General features: G+C 40.7%; 1 long non-coding RNA gene and 1 pseudogene across 2 annotated transcripts; both read left to right on the top strand.

Moving 5' to 3' along the window:
- The first annotated feature begins 9,789 nt into the window (after positions 1–9,789).
- Positions 9,790–17,222, top strand: LOC134616051 (uncharacterized). 2 transcript variants are annotated; one of them, XR_010091428.1, is made up of 3 exons: positions 9,790–9,875; positions 16,887–16,913; positions 17,134–17,222. It is a non-coding gene; the product is annotated as an uncharacterized LOC134616051 (long non-coding RNA). The 2 variants fall into 2 exon arrangements; XR_010091422.1 differs by lacking the exon at positions 9,790–9,875 and adding an exon at positions 15,806–15,893.
- A 5,085-nt stretch (positions 17,223–22,307) lies between these two features.
- LOC134615984 (G2/M phase-specific E3 ubiquitin-protein ligase-like) lies at positions 22,308–27,402 on the top strand (annotated as a pseudogene).
- The last annotated feature ends 358 nt before the right edge of the window (positions 27,403–27,760 follow it).

Here is a 27,760-nt window from a genome sequence, read left to right as displayed (position 1 = left end):
GATATTGCTGATGGACAGAGCGCCCTCTTGTTCTGGGCAATGAACATGCAGACTCTTCCTTCTCTGTTTCATGTGGCCACCAGAGTTTTGGCAGTACCTGCATGTAGTGCTCCTGTGGAGCGAGTTTTCAGCTATGGTGGCATCATTCTACGGCCTCATCGTGCACAAATGACTGACAGACTTTTGGCCAATTTGGTCTTTTGCAAATGCAATGCAGAATAGTTAATAGTTAACTGAAATAACTTAAAGTGCACATTCTTGTTCATTGTTCATATATATATATATATATATATATATATATATAATTTGTTTTGTACATAAGGAAATCTCAGCAGTTTTTGTTTCAACAGGAAGTTCTGCTTTTGCATTTTTCGCTGAATGTTAATTCTGTGGATTTGTAATTTAGAGGAAGACTATTCTTGCAGCAAAGTTTAATTGAGCTGTGCAAGGTGCAATTTTAGAATTAGTTTGTGCATATTTTGTAAGTTACTTGTTTCATCAGGTGATGAGATTAATACAGATTTTAAAAAAAGAACACATGGTCTATTATTTACACCTAACATATAACCGCAACATTGTTTTTAAAAAAAAAGACTTGAAAGGACTTGAAATTCAAAGTTTCGGACTTGGGACTTGACTTGAAAGTTGTCTGTCTTGACTTACGACTTGACTCGGACTTGCTTGACTTTACTTGAGACTTGACTCGGACTTGAGGATAAAGACTTGAGACTTACTTGAGACTTGCAAAACAATGACTTGGTCCCACCTCTGGTTCTTTCCATTAGACAAGCTCTAGGATCACTCTCAAATACACCACCAGTTGTTTGTGTAACATTTCTAATTTGACTGCTGGCTTGTTGCTGACATTAAGAATGCACATCAGATGGCAGGCTACACTCACATGAATAAATAATTGGGCATTCGTGTGTAGAATATATTTTTTTAAAAAGGATCAAAGTCTTATTTAAACTGTCAGTACAATCGATTGCAGTTGCTGTCATTAATGGATCAGGAAGACATTTAGTCCTCAGATTATTCCCATGTTTGTTTGGATTGTAAGCAGTTAATGTTGTGATCAGCTGAATGTTAAACCCTTACTGTTATGACTGCTGGCATTAACCTTTAGGCTTATACACTCACACACACATGCATAAACACACGACTGATGGATTTTTTCAATTAGTTCTTGACTAACATCCCCACAGTGAATCTTGTGTTTATAAAAATCGTAATGTTTCATTTTTTTATCTAATTTGGAGAGGTGCCCATTTAACTTACTGAGCTTTTCAGTAGCTGCAGTTTGTATTGCTTAATGTTTATTTATAACAATAGGGGTACCTTTTTAGCTAACCTTTCTATTATAAAGCAGTGATTTTCCACACATTCTCAATGGATCTTAATGCATACTCCTATTTGCTCAGTATACTCTTCATTTTGGAGTGCCTGCACTGAAATTCACCCAAACCAACAACTGCATTTCTGTTCTATTACATTCTGATGGGGTGCTATGTGTGCTTCTCTTTTTCAATCATAATATACAATGCCTCTGGCGCTACTTTAGATATAATTGAGAAAGAAGATGAAGCATGGATTTGGGTATGTGTGGGATGAGAAAAGAAGTTATTACACCATCAGTTTCATTGTCCTGGGCAGCAATGTTTGTTGGAAGTACTTATGTGTTTTTTTTTAATGTGTTTTTTTCAGGAGCTGCTGGCCAAAGGCCTCGTGCCTGTAAGTATTTCTCCAGGGGTTTGTTTTTTTCAATTATATACATACATATGTATATATATATAGATATATCTCTCTCTCTCTCTCTCTCTCTCTCTCTCTCTCTCTCTATATATATATATATATATATATATATATATATATATATATATATATATATATATATATATAGTGTGTGTGTATATATATGTATATCTTAATGTATTAAGTTGTTGATCGACACTGCTTATCAAAACTCAGTCTCCAAACGTTTCTCAGAAACAGAGAAAGTTGGGTGAGGAACATGAAGACGAGGAGGAAGAGGAGAAATGCCCAATTTGCTTGGCTATCATGGAGGAGGGGGAGGAATTAAGGTAAATGTCTCGCCTCCTGGGTGTTCGTCCCGCTCGTCGCGCTCGGTTTTGTGTGTTCAATTACGCTTTCAAGGGCGTGAGGGAGACAGGTGGGATAGCAGGTGTAGTTTAGCCGTTTCACATTGTCTCATAGGATGTCAAAAAAAAAAGACCCAGAGGCATTAAAGTAATCAGCAGAAAATCCCAAAGAGCCTTAAAATTACAAGCCTCATGGTGCTGCGTTTTGGCACTCACTCAAGTATTTTTTTAAAGAGGATTTTCTGCCCCCTGTTGGTTTAAGAGAAACTGGAAAATTAAATGTTTATGTATTTATTTTTCTGTTTTCTTTGCTGTTTACTACAAATTGTGAATCCCTTAATTATTGTTTAATCACTAAAAGCATTTAGTCTTTATTCTTACATTTAAACTGTGTTTTAAAATCAGTGTTTTGACTAATTGGAGGAAGCAGATGGCAGCTGTAGGGAATACAGATGAAAACTTAAGTATATGAATTATACGATGGGCTCAAGTGTTTAAAGGCACTTTTATCCGGTCAAATCATAAACTTCCTCATCGACAGCGTCTGACATTGTAAAATATACTTAACTCTGTTTTTTGGAGCCTATCCCCAGCTGTCGTAGGTCGAGAGGCGGGGTGCGCCCTGGACAACTGTCACAGCTGTTAGTTCACTATTTCAGCCATTTCCTGACTTCGTTCAGCTGTTGTTGCATTTAAACCCATCTCTGGCATTGAGGGTACCAGCATGCAGCAGTTTCATTCATTTAAGCTGTTTTTATGCAGCTTCTACAGAATACAGCTTATTCACTTTTTGAGCCATTTTAATGTTAATTTAATCTTAATGACATTAATGTACCAATAACTCAGCTGTATGTTTGTATAGCTTGTCCACTGGATTTTGTTGGGTTAGGGTAGCCCCGGCTGGGAGTCGGTGGTTTTGATACAACTTGTATTTTACTCACAACAGTGGCTCCTATTTAAGACTTAATGTGACAGAAAACAACAATTTCAGTCTTTGATTAACTAAAGATGTTGGGTTTTTAAAGCTTTGTTTTTGGGGCCTGTTCTTAGCTGTGGATTTGGTGCACTGGTGATCATTTAAAATATCTGAACAGTAACATAGTGCTTAGCAAGTTTATTAATATCACCACTCAGTATAACATTTATGCCAAATAAACAGAACTGTAATTACCAAAATCATTATTTCCGTTTCTGTAATGGTTATTCACTGATATGCACACGCTCTTTAATCAAAATGATATTTTTAATGCTAAATAATAATTATTGTTGTTATCCATCAATTTTTAAAGTTACATTTTACAAAACAAAAGAAAAAATGTTTTAAAAATGTGTTATTTACTTGCATTCCTGAACAGAAAAAATATTTTAGTGGTTGAATGTTTATTTCTGACTTTCAACTAGAGTATAAATGCATGAATTCAGAATAATATTAATATAGTTTATAGATTTAAACAGACAGATTTCCTTGTTTTTGCACGTGACCATGAACAAAGATTTTAAAAGATAAAGGAGCGTAATCGTTTCTGTTTTTGAAATAGGTTTTGCTGTTTTCACCGGATTTTTTTAAAAAACAAAACAAAACTATATTTTAATTAAGCTCATGATCAGGCAGTGCTGCTGGATCATGCATGTTAATATTCAATTCAATTTTATTTATACAGTGCCAAATCACAACAAGGCACTTTATATGTTAAAGACCCTACAATAATACATACAGAGAAAAACCCAACAATCATATGGCCCCCTGTGAGCAAGCACTTTGGCCACAGTGGGAAGGAAAAACTTCCTTTTAACAGGAAGAAACCTCCGGCAGAACCAGGCTCAGGGAGGGGCGACGGGTTGGGGAGAGAAAAGGAAGACAGGATAGGATAGGGAAAAGGGAAAGCCTGTTTAATCTATTTCTTTGTCTCACGTCTCTCTCCTCTGTTTCCCCTCCAGATGCCTACCATGTATGCATCATTTCCATGCCGTGTGTGTTCATCAATGGCTGCTAAATAATAACAAATGCCCTTTATGCAGAGCAGATGTTTAGAAACACTCCACTTTTTCCTGCATTGTGCCTGGTGAGTTAATTTCATGAGGAAGTGCTCGTCTGCGCTAGCTAAAAAAAAAAAAAAAAATCCCTACTGACATGAAGGTAAGTGTTGTGGTCAATGTGATTTAAAGCCTTCAGGGAGACTGATTTTAGAAGCTAAATATTTTATTTATAATCTCTAATTGAGGAAGGTAGCACTCTGTGTGCTTGTGAGATTTGTGATGTCTAATCCAAGTCCGGCCAGATGCCACAGAAAGTGATGAAGTTTATAAAACTCGTGCTTGTTTGTCGAAAGCCTCTGATTATCAGCACAGTCTAATTAACTGACTGTTCAACCAGAGGTTGTTTATTAAACAAATTATAGGTCAATCTGGTTGTAAACTTTTGCTACTGAATTGCAGAATGAAGAGAGTTATAGTGCCGTAAAGCCTGATGCTCAGTCACTGCAGCGCTGAGCCTTTAAAAAGTGTTTCCTCTAGTTAATGTATATTTGTGTAACAACAGAAAAATGCATCTGGTCAGCAACTAGTCGGTTTTTGTTTTTATGCTTTTTTTAATATCTGTTACCTCATGGTGCTGCGTTTTGGCACTCCAGGGCTCGCAAAATTTCAAAATCCCTGGTAGCCCTTCGGGCAGGGACTCTTCAGGTTTTGGTAGCCCGAAATAAATTTAAGTAGCCCGAATAAAAAAGGGAGCAATTTTTTTTTATGTTTTGTTTCCTGTTTTGTTTCCGTTACAATATTATACTTTAATGTATAATATTGTAACGGGAACAAAACATTAATCAAAGAATTGTTGAAACACAAATTACAATATTGTGTAAAAATTACAATCATCAACTCAAATACTTGGTTCTAATTGAACAGAAATTTCTATGAACTTATAAGAACTGTACAACAGGAATCAGTCTGTGTCAGATCCTGAATTTGAAATTTCCACTGAAATCACAGGTAAGAGGCAAGTGGAACCAAGATCTAGGCCATTTGCTTTTTGAAGTTTGTAAAGATTGCTAAATTTTGCCAGTGGTAGTTCACTCTTTGCAACATAGTAGGCTATTCTAAACAGATTTTTCAGGTTGATTTTTAGTATGTTATTTGCAGACTGAGCAATAATCAATTTCTTGCATTTCTCACGGGTTCTAATGGGGGCCTTTCTTAAAAATACTGGTCCCAGTAACAAAGGCACATGTCGACTCAGAAATCGAGGGACACCAACAACACACCCGGCAGTGTGTTGTTGGTGTCACCCGACATTATGTTATTTACACGGGTGCACATAAGTGGTCCGCATGTGCGCATTCGCTGTCAAAATAAAAGACGCACACCAGATAAGAAGTTGCAACGCGCGTTTGCGTCCATATAAAAGCCACTGTTTTTGTCCGCTAGACTGGGATTTTCACGGCACATTCTGCACCAAATCTCTGTGTGTTCATCATTTGTTTAAAGCCAGCTCACCTCCTGCAACCACTTTTCCTAGAATACGCGCTTCTTTTGTCCCAGTAAACACCAGTATGTGGGCCCCACATGGGCTATGGGGATTCCAAGTGGGGATGGGCTTACGATGGGCATCCAATCTGGGGCCCACCTGGTTTAGCCAAGTAGGACCCACCTGAGCCAGCCCAGATGGGCAATGTTCTATGGGCACCATATGGGTAACATATGGGAAGTTGCATGAACAGGCAACTGAGTTTAACGACCTTAGTTAAGTGTAATTATTAGTCATGTGTAAGTATAAACATGAATTAAGATGAAATAACTGATAATAAATTATGCCAGAGGCAGCATATGTATATTTAAGTAATAAAAAATATACATATAAAATATATTAATATAAGTGAAACACAAAGAACAGATGTGACTTAAATCTGTAAGACGCTTAATAAAATAAAATAAATGGTTTTACATTTGAGTGGGAAAAAAATTTCACTCCATTTAGGAGTGCTTTTCGAAATCTCGTGTTATTTCAAGAAATATCACGAGGTTTTCTCAAACCCGTCCCCCCCATTCTGGAACATTCTTCATTTCGCGCCCTTGGACAAAGCTGACCGTTAAGCTGGCAATTTTTGGATTAAGTGCATCTTTGAGCAACGGACTGATTTTCTGCTGTAAAGGTAAGAACTTTTTGACTTAATTTGAATCCCTAAGTATAAGTGAAATGTTTACAAAGTTATGATGCTGCAAAGTAATGTATGGCACAAGTGCTGGCGAACTTTTTCCTAGCACTCAAGCAAGGCTAAGCTAGTTGAAATTTTTACGTAATGTAATGCCTGATTTGGGGCTTATCTGGGGCCCAGCATAAACCCATCTAGGAAAACACATTTGGGGCCACCATGGAAACTGAGGACAAAATTAGCTGTACCCCACTTGGGTTTCCCAAGTGGGCCCCAAATATTAGCCCTGCTGCTCCCTATTTGGGCCCCACATATGTATGTTTACTGGGGTGGTTCGGACTCCATCTGACATTTCTTTGGAGGTGGAGGAACACCAAAGTAATTGCTTAAAGGAGCTTCTTCGACATCTTTAAGAGTTCTAAACAAATGTCTGTCCTCCTCCAGAAAATCTTATGTACACAAACGAGCGTTGCAACTTCTTATCTTGTGCGCGTATTTTATTTTGACAGCGAATGCGCACCTGCTGACCACTTATGTGCACCCCTGGTTATTTAGCTTGTCATATTCCAGCCACAGAAATTCTTTTGTCCATGAAACCATAAAGCTGTACTTTCTTTTTGCCTTATAGTCTGATTTGTCATAACTTTTCCGTTTTGTGGTAAGCTTTTCTTTGGCTGTCACTTCTTCACCCTGACCGGTCTTATTTGGCTCAGCAGAACTAAAATATATATCCTGCTGCTTTTACACACGCACTCACATAACGCTCAGCGATTCTCTGCGCGATCAACCTCTCACATGTTTAAGCTTGCTGCGGGAGATTTCACTTGTCATGTTTGCATAGTAAACTAACGATTGATAAGACGATGTCAGAGGAATTGGTGCGCAAATTATCGTCACTCACCAATCAGTACTGTCGCTCTCTATACATAGTTCGCGCGATTGCAAAGTGAAAGCAAAAAACAAGCGCAAATTCAAATGCGATTTCAATATGTCACATATAGGGCTGCTCGATTATGGCAAAAATGATAATCACGATTATTTTCACTGAAATTGAGATTTCGATTATTTGATATTCATTTAACAATAACAATGTATTGAATAATAGCTTTAAAGATTGTCAAAAATAGTATAAAATAGTGTGCAAATACTGATAACAGTGCAAATGTTTGCAATATAAAAAATAAAATGAAAACATCTATGTTTAGTGAACTTTGCCGTGTCGCTCTGTGGTGCAGCTACGACACCAAAGTTTACACACTATGTCTACTTGATCCACGTCTGACTCCGCGAACCCATAATGTTTCCACACCACTGAAGGGTTTTTTTTTTACCTCTCTTTTCAACCAACGGCAGTCACTCTCCTCTCCAAATAACTTCTGCTTAGCTTTCCGAGCTTCCCTCTGTTAGCTCCTCTTAATTGTTGTGACGCGTGTTCGAAACGCAGAGAGGTGCGCTCGATTTGCCACACGGAGCAGCGCGAGAGTAAAGCACGAGGGAGGTGCTAATAATCGGCTCAGTCATTTTTAATGAAAGTTGAAAGCCCAGATCGTAATTTAGATTAAAATTCGATTAATTGAGCAGCCCTAGTCACATATTGACAGTGGTTCACCGATGCCAATGACATATTTACCCAGCTACATTTCCGAAAGAATGCAAAAGCATTGACATTTTTCCTTCCTATGATAGCCCGACGGGCAGGGCAGGGATAGATTCTGGTAGCCCGACTGGATAAATCGCTAGCCCCGGGACGTCGGGCTAGCGATTTTGCGAGCCCTGCACTCACTCAAGTATTTTTTTAAAGAGGATTTTCTGCCCCCTGTTGGTTTAAGAGAAACTGGAAAATTAAATGTTTATGTATTTATTTTTCTGTTTTCTTTGCTGTTTACTACAAATTGTGAATCCCTTAATTATTGTTTAATCACTAAAAGCATTTAGTCTTTATTCTTACATTTAAACTGTGTTTTAAAATCAGTGTTTTGACTAATTGGAGGAAGCAGATGGCAGCTGTAGGGAATACAGATGAAAACTTAAGTATATGAATTATACGATGGGCTCAAGTGTTTAAAGGCACTTTTATCCGGTCAAATCATAAACTTCCTCATCGACAGCGTCTGACATTGTAAAATATACTTAACTCTGTTTTTTGGAGCCTATCCCCAGCTGTCGTAGGTCGAGAGGCGGGGTGCGCCCTGGACAACTGTCACAGCTGTTAGTTCACTATTTCAGCCATTTCCTGACTTCGTTCAGCTGTTGTTGCATTTAAACCCATCTCTGGCATTGAGGGTACCAGCATGCAGCAGTTTCATTCATTTAAGCTGTTTTTATGCAGCTTCTACAGAATACAGCTTATTCACTTTTTGAGCCATTTTAATGTTAATTTAATCTTAATGACATTAATGTACCAATAACTCAGCTGTATGTTTGTATAGCTTGTCCACTGGATTTTGTTGGGTTAGGGTAGCCCCGGCTGGGAGTCGGTGGTTTTGATACAACTTGTATTTTACTCACAACAGTGGCTCCTATTTAAGACTTAATGTGACAGAAAACAACAATTTCAGTCTTTGATTAACTAAAGATGTTGGGTTTTTAAAGCTTTGTTTTTGGGGCCTGTTCTTAGCTGTGGATTTGGTGCACTGGTGATCATTTAAAATATCTGAACAGTAACATAGTGCTTAGCAAGTTTATTAATATCACCACTCAGTATAACATTTATGCCAAATAAACAGAACTGTAATTACCAAAATCATTATTTCCGTTTCTGTAATGGTTATTCACTGATATGCACACGCTCTTTAATCAAAATGATATTTTTAATGCTAAATAATAATTATTGTTGTTATCCATCAATTTTTAAAGTTACATTTTACAAAACAAAAGAAAAAATGTTTTAAAAATGTGTTATTTACTTGCATTCCTGAACAGAAAAAATATTTTAGTGGTTGAATGTTTATTTCTGACTTTCAACTAGAGTATAAATGCATGAATTCAGAATAATATTAATATAGTTTATAGATTTAAACAGACAGATTTCCTTGTTTTTGCACGTGACCATGAACAAAGATTTTAAAAGATAAAGGAGCGTAATCGTTTCTGTTTTTGAAATAGGTTTTGCTGTTTTCACCGGATTTTTTAAAAAAAACAAAACAAAACTATATTTTAATTAAGCTCATGATCAGGCAGTGCTGCTGGATCATGCCTGTTAATATTCAATTCAATTTTATTTATACAGTGCCAAATCACAACAAGGCACTTTATATGTTAAAGACCCTACAATAATACATACAGAGAAAAACCCAACAATCATATGGCCCCCTGTGAGCAAGCACTTTGGCCACAGTGGGAAGGAAAAACTTCCTTTTAACAGGAAGAAACCTCCGGCAGAACCAGGCTCAGGGAGGGGCGACGGGTTGGGGAGAGAAAAGGAAGACAGGATAGGATAGGGAAAAGGGAAAGCCTGTTTAATCTATTTCTTTGTCTCACGTCTCTCTCCTCTGTTTCCCCTCCAGATGCCTACCATGTATGCATCATTTCCATGCCGTGTGTGTTCATCAATGGCTGCTAAATAATAGCAAATGCCCTTTATGCAGAGCAGATGTTTAGAAACACTCCACTTTTTCCTGCATTGTGCCTGGTGAGTTAATTTCATGAGGAAGTGCTCGTCTGCTCTAGCTAAAAAAAAAAAAAAAAAAATCCCTACTGACATGAAGGTAAGTGTTGTGGTCAATGTGATTTAAAGCCTTCAGGGAGACTGATTTTAGAAGCTAAATATTTTATTTATAATTTCTAATTGAGGAAGGTAGCACTCTGTGTGCTTGTGAGATTTGTGATGTCTAATCCAAGTCCGACCAGATGCCACAGAAAGTGATGAAGTTTATAAAACTCGTGCTTGTTTGTCGAAAGCCTCTGATTATCAGCACAGTCTAATTAACTGACTGTTCAACCAGAGGTTGTTTATTAAACAAATTATAGGTCAATCTGGTTGTAAACTTTTGCTACTGAATTGCAGAATGAAGAGAGTTATAGTGCCGTAAAGCCTGATGCTCAGTCACTGCAGCGCTGAGCCTTTAAAAAGTGTTTCCTCTAGTTAATGTATATTTGTGTAACAACAGAAAAATGCATCTGGTCAGCAACTAGTCGGTTTTTGTTTTTATGCTTTTTTTAATATCTGTTACATGTTCAGAAAATTTGAGTCGCATCTTGTCATCTTTTAACTCAGGTTTTCTTTTCCTACTATAAGTTCTTTCCATTAGACAAGCTCTAGGATCACTCTCAAATACATCACCAGTTGTTTGTGTAACATTTCTAATTTGACTGCTGGCTTGTTGCTGACATTAAGAATGCACATCAGATGGCAGGCTACACTCACATGAATAAATAATTGGGCATTCGTGTGTAGAATATATTTTTTTAAAAAGGATCAAAGTCTTATTTAAACTGTCAGTACAATCGATTGCAGTTGCTGTCATTAATGGATCAGGAAGACATTTAGTCCTCAGGTTATTCCTGTCATGGTCCCTGTGCCTCACCAGCTGATCCTGTATTAGGCAACATGTGTTTTGTTGGGGTTTTTTTTCTCTCTCTCTCTCTCTCCCACACACACCTGCCGGGGCGGCGCTCGTTATGGGATCCTGGCCCACGCACCTGCTGCCGATCTGGATGATCACAAGGCCTACTTAAGACGGCAGCACTGCATTACTCGTCGCTGGATCGTTGAGCTATCAGCGTCAGTCACTCAACCGTTCGTGAGTTAAACTCTGTAAAGATTGTTCTACCTTTTCGCTTTTAACACTAGTTTCTGTGTACAGATCTACCCCGGACCTCTCCCTGCCTGCCTGTTTGGACGAGTGATTGGACTTGTGTTGCCCCCGTGTGGAGAAAGGAGAGAGAGCGTTTGGAGTGTGTCTGTTTCAGCCTTCCCCTTACATTCCCCGGAGCCCTGGACCCCCCTTCCCTCCCTCCAGCACGTTGTAAATAGTTTCACCTGGTGTCGTTTGTATAAATAAACTGACTGTTACCCCTGCAAGGATCTCCGGTCTGCGCCTGAGTCCGTTAACTAAAACGTGACAGAACGATCCAGCCAGCATGGACTCAGCAGGTCCGGACCCAGCCGCTCAGGACCCTGTCGCTCAGGCACTCATCGCTCAGGGAGCTGCTCTGGCCCGACATGAGCAAATGCTCGAGCGGCTCCATCACGAAATGGCGGCGCTCACGCAGGCGGTCGCTCGCTTAACGCCTCTGGAAGGTAATCCCCAGCCGGTAGTTCCTGCCCCCCAGGAGCCTCCACCTGCCACTGTCGCAGCCGCTGCGAGCGCACCTCCTCCACCCTTGGACGGACCCCTTCCCACTCCGGAGCCTTTTATGGGTGAGTCGGACAAGTGTGCTGGTTTTCTGGCTCAATGTACTCTTGTGTTTCGTGAGCAGCGGCGCTTTCATGATAACGACGGGGCCAAAATAACCTTTTTCGTCCAATTGCTGCGGGACCGGGCTTTAAAGTGGGCTCAGGTCGTGCTTAGTTCGGACCCCGGGATTTCCTATTCTGATTTTCTGTCTAAGTTCCAGACCGTGTTCAATAAGGGCTCTGGCGCTGAAGCTGCCGCACTTCGTCTGCTAAACTTCAAGCAAGGTAAGCGGAGCATGTCTGACTATTCCATAGATTTTTGGATTCTGGCTGAAGAGACAGGCTGGGGACAGGAGGCCTTAAGGAGTGCTCTGCTTAACAACGTTCGCGAAGAGCTGAAAGATTAACTCGTTATGCGAGATCTCCCTGACTCTCTTACCGAGTTAATGACTTTGTGCATTAAGGTGGATGACCGACTGCGAGCTCGTCGTCTGCCGCGACACTACAGTTTCCAGGAGGCCGCGGGGCAGTGGAGGGCTGGCTCCCCATCGGAGCCCGGCTCCTCCCGGCAGGCAGAGAGCGCAGACGGAGGAGAGCAGCCCATGCAGATTGGAGGCTCACATCTTTCTGCCGCGGAACGCCAGCGCCGCATCACTGCCGGTGAGTGCCTCTATTGCGGTCACAAGGGACATGTGGTCGCCTCCTGCCCCTCTCGAGCAAAAGGTCGCGCTCACCAGTGACAGTAGGAGTGCTGGTGGGCTGTCTCATCCAGGACAAATCTCCTCCACGGTTAGTGCTATCTGCCAAACTCTCAGTCAACACTAAATGTCACATTCTCTCGGTTTTGATAGATTCAGGGGCGGAACAGAATTTTATGGACTCTGAGTTAGCTCACCGCCTTCAGCTAGAGCAGGAACTGCTTCTCCACACCCTGCATGTCACTGCCTTATCCGGCCAGCGCCTGCCTGACATTACTCACGTCACCGAGCCTGTCGTCCTCACTCTGTCGGGCAACCACTCCGAGGAAATCTGTTTTTTTGTCTTCAAGGCCGCCCGGACCCCGCTCGTTCTTGGGCACCCTTGGCTTCGTCAACACAATCCGAGCATTAATTGGCTTAAGGGATGCGTTACGGGGTGGGGGGAGGAGTGCCATATGACCTGCCTTAAGTCCGCTTCACCGCCTCACACGCCGGCCTCCTCTGCAGAGCCACCCACATCCTCCGATTTGTCCAAGGTACCCCCTGTTTACCATGATCTCGCCGAAGTGTTTCGCAAGGATAGGGCCCAGTCGTTGCCTCCCCACTGACCTTACGATTGCGCTATCGACCTGCTCCCTGGTGCGCCATTGCCTACAAGCCGTCTCTACAGCATCTCGCTACCGGAGCGGGAGGCTATGGAGTCATACATTAATGAGTCCCTCGCCGCTGGCTTAATCCGCGCATCCTCATCGCCCGTAGCAGCAGGGTTTTTCTTCGTCGAGAAAAAAGACAAGTCTCTCCGCCCGTGCATAGACTACCGTGGATTAAACAACATAACCATCAAGAACAAATATCCACTCCCGCTTCTTACCTCAGCTTTTGAGCTGCTCCAGGGGGCAACAGTTTTCAGCAAATTAGACTTGAGGAATGCATATCACTTGGTTCGCATCCGAGAGGGTGATGAGTGGAAAACCGCTTTCAACACTCACCTTGGCCACTTTGAATACTTGGTTATGCCGTTCGGCCTCACTAATGCTCCTGCAGTTTTTCAAGCACTCGTCAATGATGTTCTGAGGGATTTCATCAACAGGTTCGTCTTCGTCTAACTCGACGACATCCTGATCTTCTCCAAATCTCTATCTGAGCATGAAACCCACGTCAGACAGGTCCTGCAACGCCTGCTGGAGAATCAGTTGTTTGTTAAAGGTGAGAAATGTGAATTCCACTTGTCCACCGTTGCCTTCTTAGGTTTCATCATCGAGCGGGGAGACCTACGCCCTGACCCAGCTAAGGTAAAAGCGGTAATGGATTGGCCTGTACCCCCCAACCGACGGCAGCTGCAGCGGTTCCTCGGCTTCGCTAACTTCTATAGGAGGTTCATCCGGGACTATAGCAAGGTAGCTCTGCCTTTAACACAATTAACCTCTCCCAAGGTTCCTTTCCAGTGGAACAACGCTGCCCAATCAGCCTACCGGGAGCTGAAAAAAACGATTCGCCTCGGCACCCATTCTGGTCCAGCCCGATCTAACTCAGCAGTTCGTGGTGGAGGTGGATGCATCCGACACGGGAGTAGGAGCGGTCCTCTCACAACAGAGGGATGGTAAACTTCACCCATGTGCCTTTTTCTCCCGTCGTCTCACCCCCACAGAACGCAATTACGACGTCGGTGATCGGGAACTGCTTGCCATCAAGCTCGCCTTGGAAGAATGGAGGCACTGGCTGGAGGGCACCGCTCAACCGTTTATCGTCTGGACAGACCATAGGAATCTAGCATATCTGCAATCAGCAAAGAGACTTAACGCCAGACAGGCAAGGTGGGCTCTGTTTTTTACACGATTCCACTTTTCAATCACTTACAGGCCGGGATCTCGCAACGTCAAGCCCGACGCCCTGTCCCGACAGTTCTCCACCTCGGAAGGCCCGGCGGACCCAGCACCCATCCTCCCGGCCACCTGTGTGGTGGGTGCCGTCTCCTGGGAAATCGAGTCGACCATTCGCGAGGCACAGAAAACGGAGCCGGATCCAGGAGGCGGACTGGCGGGGCGCCTGTTCGTTCCCCAAACCGTCAGGTCTCAGGTATTACAGTGGGCACACACAGCCCGTTTCTCCTGTCACCCAGGAATACACCGCACCATTACTTTTCTGCAGCGCTACTTTTGGTGGCCCACCCTGAGCCGGGACACCAGAGAATTTGTCTCCGCTTGTACAGTCTGCGCTCGAAACAAGGCTTCAAACCAGCCACCCTCGGGTCCTCTTCATCCCTTACCCACGCCCACCAGACCGTGGTCACATATTTCTCTGGATTTTGTGACCGGCCTACCACAATCTGCAGGTAATACAGTCATACTCACAATCGTCGACCGTTTCTCTAAGGCTGCTCACTTTGTCGCTCTGCCCAAGCTACCTACTGCATTGGAGACTGCACGACTACTCACCAACCACGTCTTTCGCCTGCACGGCATTCCGGATGACATCGTGTCTGACCGGGGACCCCAATTCACATCCCGAGTGTGGAAAGAGTTCTGCGCCTCATTTGGATCTAAGGTCAGTCTGTCCTCGGGATATCATCCGCAGAGCAACGGCCAGTCTGAACGGGCAAACCAGGAGTTGGAGGCAGCCCTGCGCTGCATCGCCTCTTCCAATCAGGCAGTCTGGAGCGAGGAACTGCCGTGGATCGAATACGCCCACAACAGCATGACCTCCTCCGCCACGGGCCGGTCGCCTTTCGAAGCTTCTCTAGGATTCCAGCCACCTCTTTTCCCCTCCATTGAAGGCGAACACTCTGTGCCATCGGTCCAGGCACATCTGCGTAGGTGTCGTCGGGTATGGAAGGCCACCCGGGCTGCGTTATTGCGCACCAAGGACCGCAATAAAAGCCTTGCTGACCGCCGTCGGTCCTCAACCCCCGCCTATGCTGTCGGACAAGAGGTATGGCTCTCCACACGCTTCGTTCCCGTCAGGGCGGAATCAAAGAAGCTCTCTCCCACCTTTATCGGCCCGTTCAAGATCTCTGCTTTGGTTAACCCGGTGTCCGTGAAGCTCAAACTACCTCGCAACATGAGAATACACAACGTCTTCCACGTGTCTCAGATTAAACCTCTCCAGTCCAGTCCTCTGTTCCCGCCTTCCAGGCCCCCTCCTCCCCCCCGGCTCGTGGATGGTCTGCCTGCCTACTCTGTCACCCGTGTCATGGATTCTCGGCGCCGGGGGCGTGGCTACCAGTACCTGGTGGATTGGGAGGGCTACGGCTTGGAGGAACGGTCCTGGGTCCCTCGAGCGGCCATCCTGGACAGGCGCATGTTGCAGGAGTTCCACCGCCTGCATCCGGGTAAGCCTGGTGGGTCGCCGGGGGGCTCCCGTTGAGGGGGGGGTACTGTCATGGTCCCTGTGCCTCACCAGCTGATCCTGTATTAGGCAACATGTGTTTTGTTGGTTTTTTTTTTTCTCTCTCTCTCTCTCTCCCACACACACCTGCCGGGGCGGCGCTCGTTATGGGATCCTGGCCCACGCACCTGCTGCCGATCTGGATGATCACAAGGCCTACTTAAGACGGCAGCACTGCATTACTCGTCGCTGGATCGTTGAGCTATCAGCGTCAGTCACTCAACCGTTCGTGAGTTAAACTCTGTAAAGATTGTTCTACCTTTTCGCTTTTAACACTAGTTTCTGTGTACAGATCTACCCCGGACCTCTCCCTGCCTGCCTGTTTGGACGAGTGATTGGACTTGTGTTGCCCCCGTGTGGAGAAAGGAGAGAGAGCGTTTGGAGTGTGTCTGTTTCAGCCTTCCCCTTACATTCCCCGGAGCCCTGGACCCCCCTTCCCTCCCTCCAGCACGTTGTAAATAGTTTCACCTGGTGTCGTTTGTATAAATAAACTGACTGTTACCCCTGCAAGGATCTCCGGTCTGCGCCTGAGTCCGTTAACTAAAACGTGACAATTCCCATGTTTGTTTGGATTGTAAGCAGTTAATGTTGTGATCAGCTGAATGTTAAACCCTTACTGTTATGACTGCTGGCATTAACCTTTAGGCTTATACATTCACACACACATGCATAAACACACGACTGATGGATTTTTTCAATTAGTTCTTGACTAACATCCCCACAGTGAATCTTGTGTTTATAAAAATCGTAATGTTTCATTTTTTTATCTAATTTGGAGAGGTGCCCGTTTAACTTACTGAGCTTTTCAGTAGCTGCAGTTTGTATTGCTTAATGTTTATTTATAACAATAGGGGTACCTTTTTAGCTAACCTTTCTATTATAAAGCAGTGATTTTCCACACATTCTCAATGGATCTTAATGCATACTCCTATTTGCTCAGTATACTCTTCATTTTGGAGTGCCTGCACTGAAATTCACCCAAACCAACAACTGCATTTCTGTTCTATTACATTCTGATGGGGTGCTATGTGTGCTTCTCTTTTTCAATCATAATATACAATGCCTCTGGCGCTACTTTAGATATAATTGAGAAAGAAGATGAAGCATGGATTTGGGTATGTGTGGGATGAGAAAAGAAGTTATTACACCATCAGTTTCATTGTCCTGGGCAGCAATGTTTGTTGGAAGTACTTATGTGTTTTTTTTAATGTGTGTTTTTCAGGAGCTGCTGGCCAAAGGCCTCGTGCCTGTAAGTATTTCTCCAGGGGTTTGTTTTTTCCAATTACATACATACATACATATATATATATATATATATATATATATATATATGTATATATATATATATATATATATATATATATATATATATATATATATTAGTGTGTGTGTATATATATGTATATCTTAATGTATTAAGTTGTTGATCGACACTGCTTATCAAAACTCAGTCTCCAAACGTTTCTCAGAAACAGAGAAAGTTGGGTGAGGAACATGAAGACGAGGAGGAAGAGGAGAAATGCCCAATTTGCTTGGCTATCATGGAGGAGGGGGAGGAATTAAGGTAAATGTCTCGCCTCCTGGGTGCTCGTCGCGCTCGGTTTTGTGTGTTCAATTACGCTTTCAAGGGCGTGAGGGAGACAGGTGGGATAGCAGGTGTAGTTTAGCCGTTTCACATTGTCTCATAGGATGTCAAAAAAAAAAGACCCAGAGGCATTAAAGTAATCAGCAGAAAATCCCAAAGAGCCTTAAAATTACAAGCCTCATGGTGCTGCGTTTTGGCACTCACTCAAGTATTTTTTTAAAGAGGATTTTCTGCCCCCTGTTGGTTTAAGAGAGACTGGAAAATTAAATGTTTATGTATTTATTTTTCTGTTTTCTTTGCTGTTTACTACAAATTGTGAATCCCTTAATTATTGTTTAATCACTAAAAGCATTTAGTCTTTATTCTTACATTTAAACTGTGTTTTAAAATCAGTGTTTTGACTAATTGGAGGAAGCAGATGGCAGCTGTAGGGAATACAGATGAAAACTTAAGTATATGAATTATACGATGGGCTCAAGTGTTTAAAGGCACTTTTATCCGGTCAAATCATAAACTTCCTCATCGACAGCGTCTGACATTGTAAAATATACTTAACTCTGTTTTTTGGAGCCTATCCCCAGCTGTCGTAGGTCGAGAGGCGGGGTGCGCCCTGGACAACTGTCACAGCTGTTAGTTCACTATTTCAGCCATTTCCTGACTTCGTTCAGCTGTTGTTGCATTTAAACCCATCTCTGGCATTGAGGGTACCAGCATGCAGCAGTTTCATTCATTTAAGCTGTTTTTATGCAGCTTCTACAGAATACAACTTATTCACTTTTTGAGCCATTTTAATGTTAATTTAATCTTAATGACATTAATGTACCAATAACTCAGCTGTATGTTTGTATAGCTTGTCCACTGGATTTTGTTGGGTTAGGGTAGCCCCGGCTGGGAGTCGGTGGTTTTGATACAACTTGTATTTTACTCACAACAGTGGCTCCTATTTAAGACTTAATGTGACAGAAAACAACAATTTCAGTCTTTGATTAACTAAAGATGTTGGGTTTTTAAAGCTTTGTTTTTGGGGCCTGTTCTTAGCTGTGGATTTGGTGCACTGGTGATCATTTAAAATATCTGAACAGTAACATAGTGCTTAGCAAGTTTATTAATATCACCACTCAGTATAACATTTATGCCAAATAAACAGAACTGTAATTACCAAAATCATTATTTCCGTTTCTGTAATGGTTATTCACTGATATGCACACGCTCTTTAATCAAAATGATATTTTTAATGCTAAATAATAATTATTGTTGTTATCCATCAATTTTTAAAGTTACATTTTACAAAACAAAAGAAAAAATGTTTTAAAAATGTGTTATTTACTTGCATTCCTGAACAGAAAAAATATTTTAGTGGTTGAATGTTTATTTCTGACTTTCAACTAGAGTATAAATGCATGAATTCAGAATAATATTAATATAGTTTATAGATTTAAACAGACAGATTTCCTTGTTTTTGCACGTGACCATGAACAAAGATTTTAAAAGATAAAGGAGCGTAATCGTTTCTGTTTTTGAAATAGGTTTTGCTGTTTTCACCGGATTTTTTAAAAAAACAAAACTATATTTTAATTAAGCTCATGATCAGGCAGTGCTGCTGGATCATGCATGTTAATATTCAATTCAATTTTATTTATACAGTGCCAAATCACAACAAGGCACTTTATATGTTAAAGACCCTACAATAATACATACAGAGAAAAACCCAACAATCATATGGCCCCCTGTGAGCAAGCACTTTGGCCACAGTGGGAAGGAAAAACTTCCTTTTAACAGGAAGAAACCTCCGGCAGAACCAGGCTCAGGGAGGGGCGACGGGTTGGGGAGAGAAAAGGAAGACAGGATAGGATAGGGAAAAGGGAAAGCCTGTTTAATCTATTTCTTTGTCTCACGTCTCTCTCCTCTGTTTCCCCTCCAGATGCCTACCATGTATGCATCATTTCCATGCCGTGTGTGTTCATCAATGGCTGCTAAATAATAGCAAATGCCCTTTATGCAGAGCAGATGTTTAGAAACACTCCACTTTTTCCTGCATTGTGCCTGGTGAGTTAATTTCATGAGGAAGTGCTCGTCTGCTCTAGCTAAAAAAAAAAAAAAAAAATCCCTACTGACATGAAGGTAAGTGTTGTGGTCAATGTGATTTAAAGCCTTCAGGGAGACTGATTTTAGAAGCTAAATATTTTATTTATAATCTCTAATTGAGGAAGGTAGCACTCTGTGTGCTTGTGAGATTTGTGATGTCTAATCCAAGTCCGACCAGATGCCACAGAAAGTGATGAAGTTTATAAAACTCGTGCTTGTTTGTCGAAAGCCTCTGATTATCAGCACAGTCTAATTAACTGACTGTTCAACCAGAGGTTGTTTATTAAACAAATTATAGGTCAATCTGGTTGTAAACTTTTGCTACTGAATTGCAGAATGAAGAGAGTTATAGTGCCGTAAAGCCTGATGCTCAGTCACTGCAGCGCTGAGCCTTTAAAAAGTGTTTCCTCTAGTTAATGTATATTTGTGTAACAACAGAAAAATGCATCTGGTCAGCAACTAGTCGGTTTTTGTTTTTATGCTTTTTTTAATATCTGTTACATGTTCAGAAAATTTGAGTCGCATCTTGTCATCTTTTAACTCAGGTTTTCTTTTCCTACTATAAGTTCTTTCCATTAGACAAGCTCTAGGATCACTCTCAAATACATCACCAGTTGTTTGTGTAACATTTCTAATTTGACTGCTGGCTTGTTGCTGACATTAAGAATGCACATCAGATGGCAGGCTACACTCACATGAATAAATAATTGGGCATTCGTGTGTAGAATATATTTTTTTAAAAAGGATCAAAGTCTTATTTAAACTGTCAGTACAATCGATTGCAGTTGCTGTCATTAATGGATCAGGAAGACATTTAGTCCTCAGGTTATTCCCATGTTTGTTTGGATTGTAAGCAGTTAATGTTGTGATCAGCTGAATGTTAAACCCTTACTGTTATGACTGCTGGCATTAACCTTTAGGCTTATACATTCACACACACATGCATAAACACACGACTGATGGATTTTTTCAATTAGTTCTTGACTAACATCCCCACAGTGAATCTTGTGTTTATAAAAATCGTAATGTTTCATTTTTTTATCTAATTTGGAGAGGTGCCCATTTAACTTACTGAGCTTTTCAGTAGCTGCAGTTTGTATTGCTTAATGTTTATTTATAACAATAGGGGTACCTTTTTAGCTAACCTTTCTATTATAAAGCAGTGATTTTCCACACATTCTCAATGGATCTTAATGCATACTCCTATTTGCTCAGTATACTCTTCATTTTGGAGTGCCTGCACTGAAATTCACCCAAACCAACAACTGCATTTCTGTTCTATTACATTCTGATGGGGTGCTATGTGTGCTTCTCTTTTTCAATCATAATATACAATGCCTCTGGCGCTACTTTAGATATAATTGAGAAAGAAGATGAAGCATGGATTTGGGTATGTGTGGGATGAGAAAAGAAGTTATTACACCATCAGTTTCATTGTCCTGGGCAGCAATGTTTGTTGGAAGTACTTATGTGTTTTTTTTTAATGTGTTTTTTTCAGGAGCTGCTGGCCAAAGGCCTCGTGCCTGTAAGTATTTCTCCAGGGGTTTGTTTTTTTCAATTATATACATACATATGTATATATATATAGATATCTCTCTCTCTCTCTCTCTCTCTATATATATATATATATATATATATATATATATATATATATATATATATATATATATATATATATATATTTGTGTATAAGATATATATATCTATCTTAATGTATTAAGTTGTTGATCGACACTGCTCATCAAAACTCAGTCTCCAAACGTTTCTCAGAAACAGAGAAAGTTGGGTGAGGAACATGAAGACGAGGAGGAAGAGGAGAAATGCCCAATTTGCTTGGCTATCATGGAGGAGGGGGAGGAATTAAGGTAAATGTCTCGCCTCCTGGGTGTTCGTCCCGCTCGTCGCGCTCGGTTTTGTGTGTTCAATTACGCTTTCAAGGGCGTGAGGGAGACAGGTGGGATAGCAGGTGTAGTTTAGCCGTTTCACATTGTCTCATAGGATGTCAAAAAAAAAAAGACCCAGAGGCATTAAAGTAATCAGCAGAAAATCCCAAAGAGCCTTAAAATTACAAGCCTCATGGTGCTGCGTTTTGGCACTCACTCAAGTATTTTTTTAAAGAGGATTTTCTGCCCCCTGTTGGTTTAAGAGAAACTGGAAAATTAAATGTTTATGTATTTATTTTTCTGTTTTCTTTGCTGTTTACTACAAATTGTGAATCCCTTAATTATTGTTTAATCACTAAAAGCATTTAGTCTTTATTCTTACATTTAAACTGTGTTTTAAAATCAGTGTTTTGACTAATTGGAGGAAGCAGATGGCAGCTGTAGGGAATACAGATGAAAACTTAAGTATATGAATTATACGATGGGCTCAAGTGTTTAAAGGCACTTTTATCCGGTCAAATCATAAACTTCCTCATCGACAGCGTCTGACATTGTAAAATATACTTAACTCTGTTTTTTGGAGCCTATCCCCAGCTGTCGTAGGTCGAGAGGCGGGGTGCGCCCTGGACAACTGTCACAGCTGTTAGTTCACTATTTCAGCCATTTCCTGACTTCGTTCAGCTGTTGTTGCATTTAAACCCATCTCTGGCATTGAGGGTACCAGCATGCAGCAGTTTCATTCATTTAAGCTGTTTTTATGCAGCTTCTACAGAATACAACTTATTCACTTTTTGAGCCATTTTAATGTTAATTTAATCTTAATGACATTAATGTACCAATAACTCAGCTGTATGTTTGTATAGCTTGTCCACTGGATTTTGTTGGGTTAGGGTAGCCCCGGCTGGGAGTCGGTGGTTTTGATACAACTTGTATTTTACTCACAACAGTGGCTCCTATTTATACGGTGCCTGGGAAGTGCAAAGCGCAACAAATTAAAAAACCGCAACAAATTAAAAAACCGCAACAAATTAAAAATCCGCAACAAATTAAAAAACCGCAACAAATTAAAAATCCGCAACAAATTAAAAAACCGCAACAAATTAAAAATCCACAACAAATTAAAAATCCTTGACGGAAAGGGATTGTCTGAAATACAGGAAGTGGCAGAACGATTAGGCTTACTCCATATTTTAGCTCAGAAAAGTGATTCGGGATGTCAACAAACGTTGAGAAACTCACTCCTCACAGCGCTTCCTTATTACCCTGACGGTGCTCGATGCACTACATAGAGAACTGGAAAATGTTTTCCCCATTTTGTGGCGTTAGCTTCACACTCTTCACCCCTTTTTGTGCTTCCTGTGGACGGTCTCTGGAGCTTTTGCGGGACACAGACCAGGCTGAAGGATCAAACTCCCCAGGGACATCAAAACAAACAGAAAATTCTGAACAAAGTAATTTTGATATATTACTCACTTTTTGTTCTCTTCAGACAGTCTATGCTGTTTAAGTTAAATAGCACGTTTATTTACCATTTTGGCTCCGGTTTCTTTTTATGTTTCCTTATACTGTATTCTCGTCTACGTTTAGTAATGGAGAGTGCTTATAACCCCGTTTTGATGTTAAACGTTTTTCATTCAACCAGAACAAACATGTCAGTCATACAAGCAGTTCATGGAGTACAAAAAATCAAAATCCAAAGAGTGTCAGGCCTTCAGCTGTGGAGCAAAATTAAAACTCAAGCAACAGAGTAAACCTGTCAAGGTAAGCCATCACAGGTAACTTTATAAATGAGGATTTGGCAATTATTCTTAAAGTGATCTGGCTTTTATTATTTGTTTCTAGATCAACATAGGATTTATGGTGTCACAACAAACCGACTTAAAACCGCTAAGAGGGAAAACACTGCCCTTGTTTATTAGCCCTGAAATTACAGCCCCCGACCTCCTGAAGTAGGCTGTAGAAAAAATGAGAACATTCAACAAGGACTTGGTGGAGGGACCATATGTCCTTTTGTATCCCGACTGCACAGAGGTGATAAATGTGCCTGGGACAGAAAGGCCATTCTGATTGGCAGACTACAAAGAGGAAATAGGAAAGAACTACAACAGGATTTCTCTTTTCATTTGCCCAGAGAGCCACTTCAAACGAGGTTTGTTAATTTTATATTTTGATGTGTTTACATATACAACAACTAATAATGTGTTTATTTTCTCAGCTCTGATTGCAGAGGATGGTACCTCAGACTCAGACCCTGAGATTGTGATTACATCAAGAAGCACAGCTGAGTTCAACCAGGCAGACACATTGGTGTGTACTTTTTTCCCCCTCCACCATGCCAGAGGCCTGTGAGTGGCCCTGGCAGAGGTGCATGTCCTCTGAGTGCTCTATTTTTTTTCTCTATAATGATCATAATTCTGTAACATCCATGGGTCGATTATTTTGTCATTGTGTGATTATATGTTCTTTAAATTTTTTTTTTTTAAGTATTGATGAACTATCTAAATCCGATACGAAGTTGGTGAAAGCTTTGAAAAGTGTATATTTTTCATCTTAGGTTTTCAAACCACAAGACCAGAGTACCCCTAATGGTAAACATGCAGAGAAGGAGTAAGTTATTTCAGAGCTTGTTCTGCTATATATATGTTAGAGTTGGGCAATACAATATTTTCTCATGTCACAATATTTCTTTGTTTTATTTCAGGGAATATTGATATACATCACGATATAAACCGCTAGATTTGTACATATTAAATGTGCCGTTGCTCATGTTAAATGGTAAATGGCCTGTATTCGTATAGCGTTTTACTAGTCCCTAAGGACACATCCAGTCATCCACCCAATCACACACACATTCACACACTGGTGATGGCAAGCTACATAGTAGCCACAGCCACCCTGGGGCACACTGACAGAGGCGAGGCTGCCGGACACTGGCGCCACCAGTAGGCAACGGGTGAAGTGTCTTGCCCAAGGACACAACGACCGAGACTGTCCAAGCCGGGGCTCGAACCGGCAACCTTCCGATTACAAGGCGAACTTAAAATTTCACATAAGTAAGATGTGAAATCCTCAGAAGCTTGTTTTGATTTAAATATTTATTTCCTGTCATAAGTTCAGACAGACACATGTATTAACATATTACATACGTTTCAGATAACTAAAAAAAGGTACATGTTAAAAACTAAATAAAAAGTCGGGGATAAAGATATCCAGTTTCAAAAGACAACAAACACCAGATCACTAAATTACATTTAAAAACAAAAAAGAATGATTCTAAAAATAAATCTAAATAAATAAAATCACCCTAACTGGACATGACGCTGTTCCCAGAGCGATTGGTTGCCGCGCTACTTGATAAGGATTGACTATTCTTATGTCAATGAAAAAAGAGGGATTAGAGGAATAAGCAGCATATAAAATGGATGGATGAATGGATGGATGGATAGCTCTATTGGAATAGTCTCATATTTCCATTGAGAGAAAAGTATACTGCAATACATATTGTTGTTATTTTATTGCCCCGCCCTAATATAAATAGTTATTGGTTTCATAGCCTTTTTATAATGTTGGTATCATAAATCATATTAAACTGTATGAGCTACTTATCTGGACATTTTAATTCCAATACTTGTATTCTGTTTCAGACATGCTCCAGGACCTTCATCTACCATACAGCCATGTCAGGTATTTGGGCAATTTATGTCAGCATGAGGTTTTTTGCTATTGTTGAAATAATACAATGCTATGTATGTTTATGTACAGTATGCAATCTTTGTTGTTGTTGTTTTTCAGATTGTATTATCTGATACAGAGGAACTTGATCACCAAAACGAAACAAATCCAGTCATGAGTCCCTATAGGTAAATAAAATTGTCTTATATGTAATTTTAAACCTGTAACTATAGTACACATTTGGGTTTGTGAAATGGGTAAAGATAATTAAAGGGTGAATAGAAGTTATTCCAATGTTGGAATTATAATTTCTCAACAGTAAATATGCAGACCTGTGTGCCCCCTGCATTGAGGACGAGGATGAAGAGCTGGTTGAAGTTGCCTCACCGATTGATGACAGAGCACTGTAAAATATCAAATACTACTTCAAATAACAACGCTAAATTGTATAGTCTTGCATTCTGTCTTTCATTTTTGTGATTACAGGGAAGACGTTAACATTACTCTACCTGACATCATTGCAAACTTATCCAGTGCTATTCATCATGGAAGTGTCAGCAGATTCAACATCTCAAGAGCAAATGTCTGGGATGGAGCAGTCAGGGGTTTCAGGCGGTTGTCATACTCTGAAACCAATGACATGCTGGTTAAATTTACTGATGATGCTGGCATTCTAGAAGAAGGACTTGATGCAGGTGGCCCAAAACGAGAGTTTTTGAGTCTGCTAATGAAACACATGAAAGATCGTCCCATTTTTGATGGACCAGAAGGACTTCGATTCCTCGTCTACAATGCAAAGGGTATGCAATGGTCAGATGTTTGATAAACTTAAATACTTTTTTTGAACTTGTAAATCTATTTGTTTTTAATTATTATCAGAAGCAACTCATAATAATTTTTTGGATTATTTCAACACAGCATTAGTCTGTCTATCTGATCGATCGATCTGACATCGATCGGATCTGATCGATCGATAGAGAGAGGTGTGTGTGTGAGAGAGTTTATCATTTACTGTATTCATTCACAGCTGTAAGGGAGGATGAATACTACCTAGCAGGAAAGATGATAGCCGTGTCAGTTGTGCATGGTGGTCCAGGGCCCCATTTCCTGTCAGAAGATCTGGTACATTATCTTGCAGGCCAGACTTCAGTAAAAGCAACAGTTGCCTCAGTCACAGATGACGACATAGGGAAAGCTTTACAAGAGGTGAGGACAGCGCAGGATTTGAATGCAGGATAGAACTATAGCTTCTTCATCGGTGTGAAATTAAAATATTTTTTCTTTGTGTAGGGAAAAAACAGGAATGAAAATCAGACGCCTAAGCTTACATTGTGTATGTCCATTTTTATGGGTTTTTCAGATCGACAGTGCTGGTTCAGTGGATGTCCTGCGTGACTGTGTCATAAAACACAGTACTATGCTACAGGTGGCTGGTTGTCTAAGGCATGTTTCCACAGTTGAGGAAAAGAAAGACATTGTGTCTGACTATCTCCGGTGGTATATAATTGCTCGAAACTCATCTGTAATTGACAGGTGAGACAGGTGAATTATTGTTATGACAGTGTTGTGCATAATTTCCGACTGAAATGTTTTACATTCTCCAAGGTTTCCAAAGTTCAAAGTTTGTCCATAGTTTGTGCATGTATTATGAACTGGTAAATGACACAAAGTTCTCCTCATTCTTTAGATTTAAAGAGGGTCTTTCAGCACTTTATTTCCTGAGTGCGCTCCAGCAACACCCTACTTTGCTTTCCCCGGTCCTGTGTCACATGGAAAAGAAACTCACAGCTCTTGAACTTGAGAGACTTTTCAAACCTGACTTCAGCCCATCTGGAAGTAACAGGAGACGTCTGGAAAGTCAAACTGTGGGCTACTGGTCCGACTATCTGCTTGACTGTGAAGGTTTATACCAGTATTTCTTTTAGTACTCATTACAAGACAATGTGTTGAATTCACATATACATATATAATTTTTTTTAATTTATTTTTATTTTTTGCAGAATCACAAACTGCTGTGTCGGTGGGCGATGTTCTGATGTTTGCAACTGGGCTAACATCACTGCCACCTTCTGGATTAGATCCACTACCAAGCCTACAGTTCCTGGATGACTCTTTATTCCCGATGGCAAATACATGCTTAAACTTATTGAAACTACCAATGATAACCTCATATTCCGTGTTTAAATCCAACATGGATTTTGGAATTCAAAACTCCCCAGGATTTGGATGTTTCTAGGATGTCTGGCCTTGTAGTTCAAACCTGCTGTTGATTTATTCCTCAAGTTTTTAAGTCAAGATTTGTTTTAAAGATGTTATGAATAGGAGAAGGTGGGACATGCTGGTAGTACAGCACAAATCCATTATAGTTTACCAGGTTTATTGTAGTTTTATTAGATAACCCAGTTACTTACAGCTGCTTCTTCTTGGCATTACATTGTAAATTCTGTAGGTTTTTTGCTTCGGGACTTATGCAGAAATCAGTTATGTATTTGAGCATGTTTTTTTATTCTAAAATGTAGGTACATCTGTTCAAAGGAGATTGAACAAATCAAGTCAAGCCATTGTATTTTAAAAGGTTTGACAGTGCTACTAAAAGTAAAGGCATTTAAAGGTGTACTGTGTTCTACTCTTAAAAGTTGTAATAAACACACAATACAGTGCAAGATTTGATTTTGATTTGATTTATTATTTATCTAAATGTTCAGGACTGTATCTCAACTTCCATCAACTAAACAAGGACCAGAATTAGCAAGACATTCAGTAAGAATGTGCTTTTACAAACACAAACTTAAACTTTTGGCATCTTCAGCCAACTCATGTAGCCTAGTTCAAAAATACAGCATGTGCTCTAGGTTTTGGTAAAAACAACAA

The sequence above is a fragment of the Pelmatolapia mariae genome, linkage group LG1 (genome assembly GCF_036321145.2).
Source record: "Pelmatolapia mariae isolate MD_Pm_ZW linkage group LG1, Pm_UMD_F_2, whole genome shotgun sequence".
In the NCBI taxonomy this organism is placed as follows: Eukaryota; Metazoa; Chordata; class Actinopteri; order Cichliformes; family Cichlidae; genus Pelmatolapia; species Pelmatolapia mariae.
The sequence above is the reverse complement of the archived record's forward strand: the minus strand, read 5'-3'. Positions and strand labels throughout refer to the sequence as shown.